General features: G+C 49.5%; 7 non-coding genes across 7 annotated transcripts; 5 read left to right on the top strand and 2 right to left on the bottom strand.

Moving 5' to 3' along the window:
- Window positions 1–419: 419 nt before the first annotated feature.
- Window positions 420–491, top strand: Trnap-cgg (transfer RNA proline (anticodon CGG)). The gene has a single exon. It is a non-coding gene; the product is annotated as a tRNA-Pro (tRNA).
- A 1,644-nt stretch (window positions 492–2,135) lies between these two features.
- On the top strand, window positions 2,136–2,207 carry Trnap-ugg (transfer RNA proline (anticodon UGG)). Its single transcript has one exon. It is a non-coding gene; the product is annotated as a tRNA-Pro (tRNA).
- Window positions 2,208–2,808: 601 nt separating this feature from the next.
- On the bottom strand, window positions 2,809–2,881 carry Trnav-uac (transfer RNA valine (anticodon UAC)). Its single transcript has one exon. It is a non-coding gene; the product is annotated as a tRNA-Val (tRNA).
- Window positions 2,882–3,116: 235 nt separating this feature from the next.
- On the top strand, window positions 3,117–3,188 carry Trnap-cgg (transfer RNA proline (anticodon CGG)). The gene has a single exon. It is a non-coding gene; the product is annotated as a tRNA-Pro (tRNA).
- Window positions 3,189–4,834: 1,646 nt separating this feature from the next.
- Trnap-ugg (transfer RNA proline (anticodon UGG)) lies at window positions 4,835–4,906 on the top strand. Its single transcript has one exon. It is a non-coding gene; the product is annotated as a tRNA-Pro (tRNA).
- A 601-nt stretch (window positions 4,907–5,507) lies between these two features.
- On the bottom strand, window positions 5,508–5,580 carry Trnav-uac (transfer RNA valine (anticodon UAC)). The gene has a single exon. It is a non-coding gene; the product is annotated as a tRNA-Val (tRNA).
- Window positions 5,581–5,815: 235 nt separating this feature from the next.
- Trnap-cgg (transfer RNA proline (anticodon CGG)) lies at window positions 5,816–5,887 on the top strand. Its single transcript has one exon. It is a non-coding gene; the product is annotated as a tRNA-Pro (tRNA).
- Window positions 5,888–6,000: the final 113 nt, after the last annotated feature.

Below are 6,000 nucleotides of genomic sequence, written 5' to 3'. Positions count from 1 at the left end.
AGTAAAATAATTGACGCCCTATCCGTCTAGCATACAACATTGCTTGTCTCTGCATACGCGGACGTGAGGTCATCTCGGAAATGAAATCCGAAATATAGATTAAAATTGATTGTGTTCCCGCCGGCATCGAACCGGGCACCTTCTGCGTGTAAAGCAGACGTGATAACCGCTACACCACGGAAACGACGGTTCTTTTCATGTACCACCCGGAGACTCGTAATAGCAACAGTTTTTCTTCTGTGTTAGCAAGGGCATCGGCTACGAGCTCCCTCCGATTCGTGAAGTTCCTGCAGTAAAAGACGTCGATGAAAACAATCCAACCGCGACAGACAGGGAGAACGCTGGCTGAGCTGCAGCCCTACATGGTGAGACCATCAAAGGTGGCGTCATTCACATGCAGTGCGTTTTCGGAACGAATAGGCTCGTTGGTTTAGGGGTATGATTCCTGCTTCGGGTGCAGGAGGTCCCGGGTTCAAATCCCGGACGAGCCCTTGCGTTTTGTACAACGGTGTGGTAACAAATCGCATGGCGGCGGCTGTTTCGCGCATTTCCAGGCCTCCAAGTCAGCGCTAAAATCCGACAACCAGTTCTGAAACCGTTTCATGTTTCATTTGAGCCATGTGCACCCTGCTGATGGAACGTTTGAAGTTGATTTAAATGGTCACAGTAGAGATCGTAGCAAGTGTCTTGCTGAGTGCGACGAAAACGGGTTTCCGCCCGCAATCGAGCCGGGGACCTTCTGCGTGTTCGGCACGGCGCCTGGGCTCGGCGGCAGCTGCTGCTCTTTCCTTCCTTACGAGATACCGTCGATTCGCGCAGTCGTTATTGCAAAAGATGTCACCAAAGGCAATCGCTTCGTTAGCGGCACTTTGCCTGGGCTCGGCGGCAGCTCTACATGGAGGCACCAGCAGCCCAGCCAGGCCGCCGCCGCCACCGGTGCGCCACAGCGCAAGGAGCCGGCGGCCGCCCTGCAATGCCCCTGTTGTTGCATATTCCACCCGCCCCATATCCTCTCCATGTCTGACTCACTACCCCAAATGACACTGCAGTCGACGTGCTTATTACTATCGCTTTTGGAAGAACCAAGGCGCAGTATTCTAGTGTCGAACCGGTACTGCAAATTGGGATTAAGCAAAAATTTATTGTGTGGTCGAGCGACAGCCTCGGCTCGCTCTTCCTACATGATCGCTTCTTGTGCGGAATAATTCCTAGCTCGCCTATGGCTTCGGAGTTGGTCTTCTCGAAGTTTTGCTTTCGCACTGCATTCCACAATCTTTTCGTTATGAGTTGTGTGCTTCGGTTTCCCGACTTTCTTGTGTTTAGTGCGTTTGGCTTCTCTTAACCCTTAGCCACCGCTTGTCGAAATTTCCACACTATCATCTGTCGATCTGCAGAGCTCGATGAAGGCATCGCGGCCGTTCCTGAGCTCGTGGAACGGTCGAATCTGTAGTTGTTTCCAGATCTCTCCCACACAACGGACTCCCAGAAGCTTGGATTACAGAAGTACGCCACTACTCCCAGCCGGAGATTCACGATTGAAAGCAGAATGACATGAGCTACACGCAGCTCCGATTTTTTTTTTTTTTTGTGTCTGACCTACTTTGAAAGACATTGTAGTCGATTTTCTTACTACTATCGCTGTTGGAAACCAGGTGATAACCGCACAGTATTTTAGAGACGATCAGGTAATGAAAATTTAGAATAAGTAAAACAGTATCAAAAGAAGTTGTGTGGTGGAGCAGCACATGCAATTCACGCTTCCTAGATAATCGTTACTGCATAGAATAATTCTTTTGTCTGCGGCGTCTTCAGTATCCGTCTTCTGGAAATTTTGCTTGCAGTACATTTTGCAATCTTTTCGTTATGAGTTGGTGCTTGGTTTCCCGATGTTCTTTTGTTTAGTGCATTCGCCTCCTCTTAACCCTGAGAAAGCACATACCGAAACTGAGGCACTGCCGGCTGTTCATAAGCAGTGCTCGATGAGGTTATTTCGCTTTTTATTCGTTGCCTTTAATATTCTTCTCAACAGTGGTGAGTGCTGCCTGCAGAAAGCGTTTATCTTGCGAATTCGCGTAAAAGTTTGTGTTCCCTGTGAGGCCCACTACTTGGGATTAACTTGACAGCTCCAGCCAGGTGGCTCGTTGGTCTAGGGGTATGATTCCTGCTTTGGGTGCAGGAGGTCCCGGGTTCAAATCCCGGACGAGCCCTGCCATTTTGATCGTGCTGAAGCGTAGGTGGAACTCAGCCCCGGTTGCAGCTCCTCAATGAAGAGTAGATGCCTGTTATAGCACGTGGATATAACAAGAATGCGGCGCCAGTAAAGTACGTAGGTGGAATTCGGTAGAAAGGCAGACGGTAATTTTGCATGCAACGGAAAACAAGGTTGTCGTTGCGGGATATGTGCACCGTGAGTGGAGATTCAGCTTAATTGTGCGACAGTCTACCCTCATCTTACTAGCGACGGCAACAACCAAGGGGTGGCATGTAAGATTGATCGTGGCTAAGAGTTTCTGATTATTAGTTAGTATCACACTTTGACAGAGCTGTGACAAGGCGAGTAGGGTGAGCTCAGGAAAGCCAGTAGCAAGCGCACTTGAAGTAGCCCTGAAGAACCGGATTATAAATTTTGCCAGCCATAATGGAGCTAGGGGCGTTCTCAGTTACCAAATACCGGTGCAATAAGAGAGCTACAGTATTTGACAGTAAAATGACGCCCTATCCGTCTAGCATACAACATTGCTTGTCTCTGCATACGCGGACGTGAGGTCATCTCGGAAATGAAATCCGAAATATAGATTAAAATTGTTGTGTTCCCGCCCGGCATCGAACCGGGCACCTTCTGCGTGTAAAGCAGACGTGATAACCGCTACACCACGGAAACGACGGTTCTTTTCATGTACCACCCGGAGACTCGTAATAGCAACAGTTTTTCTTCTGTGTTAGCAAGGGCATCGGCTACGAGCTCCCTCCGATTCGTGAAGTTCCTGCAGTAAAAGACGTCGATGAAAACAATCCAACCGCGACAGACAGGGAGAACGCTGGCTGAGCTGCAGCCCTACATGGTGAGACCATCAAAGGTGGCGTCATTCACATGCAGTGCGTTTTCGGAACGAATAGGCTCGTTGGTTTAGGGGTATGATTCCTGCTTCGGGTGCAGGAGGTCCCGGGTTCAAATCCCGGACGAGCCCTTGCGTTTTGTACAACGGTGTGGTAACAAATCGCATGGCGGCGGCTGTTTCGCGCATTTCCAGGCCTCCAAGTCAGCGCTAAAATCCGACAACCAGTTCTGAAACCGTTTCATGTTTCATTTGAGCCATGTGCACCCTGCTGATGGAACGTTTGAAGTTGATTTAAATGGTCACAGTAGAGATCGTAGCAAGTGTCTTGCTGAGTGCGACGAAAACGGGTTTCCGCCCGCAATCGAGCCGGGGACCTTCTGCGTGTTCGGCACGGCGCCTGGGCTCGGCGGCAGCTGCTGCTCTTTCCTTCCTTACGAGATACCGTCGATTCGCGCAGTCGTTATTGCAAAAGATGTCACCAAAGGCAATCGCTTCGTTAGCGGCACTTTGCCTGGGCTCGGCGGCAGCTCTACATGGAGGCACCAGCAGCCCAGCCAGGCCGCCGCCGCCACCGGTGCGCCACAGCGCAAGGAGCCGGCGGCCGCCCTGCAATGCCCCTGTTGTTGCATATTCCACCCGCCCCATATCCTCTCCATGTCTGACTCACTACCCCAAATGACACTGCAGTCGACGTGCTTATTACTATCGCTTTTGGAAGAACCAAGGCGCAGTATTCTAGTGTCGAACCGGTACTGCAAATTGGGATTAAGCAAAAATTTATTGTGTGGTCGAGCGACAGCCTCGGCTCGCTCTTCCTACATGATCGCTTCTTGTGCGGAATAATTCCTAGCTCGCCTATGGCTTCGGAGTTGGTCTTCTCGAAGTTTTGCTTTCGCACTGCATTCCACAATCTTTTCGTTATGAGTTGTGTGCTTCGGTTTCCCGACTTTCTTGTGTTTAGTGCGTTTGGCTTCTCTTAACCCTTAGCCACCGCTTGTCGAAATTTCCACACTATCATCTGTCGATCTGCAGAGCTCGATGAAGGCATCGCGGCCGTTCCTGAGCTCGTGGAACGGTCGAATCTGTAGTTGTTTCCAGATCTCTCCCACACAACGGACTCCCAGAAGCTTGGATTACAGAAGTACGCCACTACTCCCAGCCGGAGATTCACGATTGAAAGCAGAATGACATGAGCTACACGCAGCTCCGATTTTTTTTTTTTTTTTTGTGTCTGACCTACTTTGAAAGACATTGTAGTCGATTTTCTTACTACTATCGCTGTTGGAAACCAGGTGATAACCGCACAGTATTTTAGAGACGATCAGGTAATGAAAATTTAGAATAAGTAAAACAGTATCAAAAGAAGTTGTGTGGTGGAGCAGCACATGCAATTCACGCTTCCTAGATAATCGTTACTGCATAGAATAATTCTTTTGTCTGCGGCGTCTTCAGTATCCGTCTTCTGGAAATTTTGCTTGCAGTACATTTTGCAATCTTTTCGTTATGAGTTGGTGCTTGGTTTCCCGATGTTCTTTTGTTTAGTGCATTCGCCTCCTCTTAACCCTGAGAAAGCACATACCGAAACTGAGGCACTGCCGGCTGTTCATAAGCAGTGCTCGATGAGGTTATTTCGCTTTTTATTCGTTGCCTTTAATATTCTTCTCAACAGTGGTGAGTGCTGCCTGCAGAAAGCGTTTATCTTGCGAATTCGCGTAAAAGTTTGTGTTCCCTGTGAGGCCCACTACTTGGGATTAACTTGACAGCTCCAGCCAGGTGGCTCGTTGGTCTAGGGGTATGATTCCTGCTTTGGGTGCAGGAGGTCCCGGGTTCAAATCCCGGACGAGCCCTGCCATTTTGATCGTGCTGAAGCGTAGGTGGAACTCAGCCCCGGTTGCAGCTCCTCAATGAAGAGTAGATGCCTGTTATAGCACGTGGATATAACAAGAATGCGGCGCCAGTAAAGTACGTAGGTGGAATTCGGTAGAAAGGCAGACGGTAATTTTGCATGCAACGGAAAACAAGGTTGTCGTTGCGGGATATGTGCACCGTGAGTGGAGATTCAGCTTAATTGTGCGACAGTCTACCCTCATCTTACTAGCGACGGCAACAACCAAGGGGTGGCATGTAAGATTGATCGTGGCTAAGAGTTTCTGATTATTAGTTAGTATCACACTTTGACAGAGCTGTGACAAGGCGAGTAGGGTGAGCTCAGGAAAGCCAGTAGCAAGCGCACTTGAAGTAGCCCTGAAGAACCGGATTATAAATTTTGCCAGCCATAATGGAGCTAGGGGCGTTCTCAGTTACCAAATACCGGTGCAATAAGAGAGCTACAGTATTTGACAGTAAAATGACGCCCTATCCGTCTAGCATACAACATTGCTTGTCTCTGCATACGCGGACGTGAGGTCATCTCGGAAATGAAATCCGAAATATAGATTAAAATTGTTGTGTTCCCGCCCGGCATCGAACCGGGCACCTTCTGCGTGTAAAGCAGACGTGATAACCGCTACACCACGGAAACGACGGTTCTTTTCATGTACCACCCGGAGACTCGTAATAGCAACAGTTTTTCTTCTGTGTTAGCAAGGGCATCGGCTACGAGCTCCCTCCGATTCGTGAAGTTCCTGCAGTAAAAGACGTCGATGAAAACAATCCAACCGCGACAGACAGGGAGAACGCTGGCTGAGCTGCAGCCCTACATGGTGAGACCATCAAAGGTGGCGTCATTCACATGCAGTGCGTTTTCGGAACGAATAGGCTCGTTGGTTTAGGGGTATGATTCCTGCTTCGGGTGCAGGAGGTCCCGGGTTCAAATCCCGGACGAGCCCTTGCGTTTTGTACAACGGTGTGGTAACAAATCGCATGGCGGCGGCTGTTTCGCGCATTTCCAGGCCTCCAAGTCAGCGCTAAAATCCGACAACCAGTTCTGAAACCGTTTCAT

The sequence above is a fragment of the Schistocerca serialis genome, unplaced genomic scaffold (assembly GCF_023864345.2).
Source record: "Schistocerca serialis cubense isolate TAMUIC-IGC-003099 unplaced genomic scaffold, iqSchSeri2.2 HiC_scaffold_988, whole genome shotgun sequence".
NCBI lineage: Eukaryota > Metazoa > Arthropoda > Insecta > Orthoptera > Acrididae > Schistocerca > Schistocerca serialis.
Note: the sequence above shows the minus strand (reverse complement) of the source record. Positions and strands in the feature narration are given on the sequence as shown.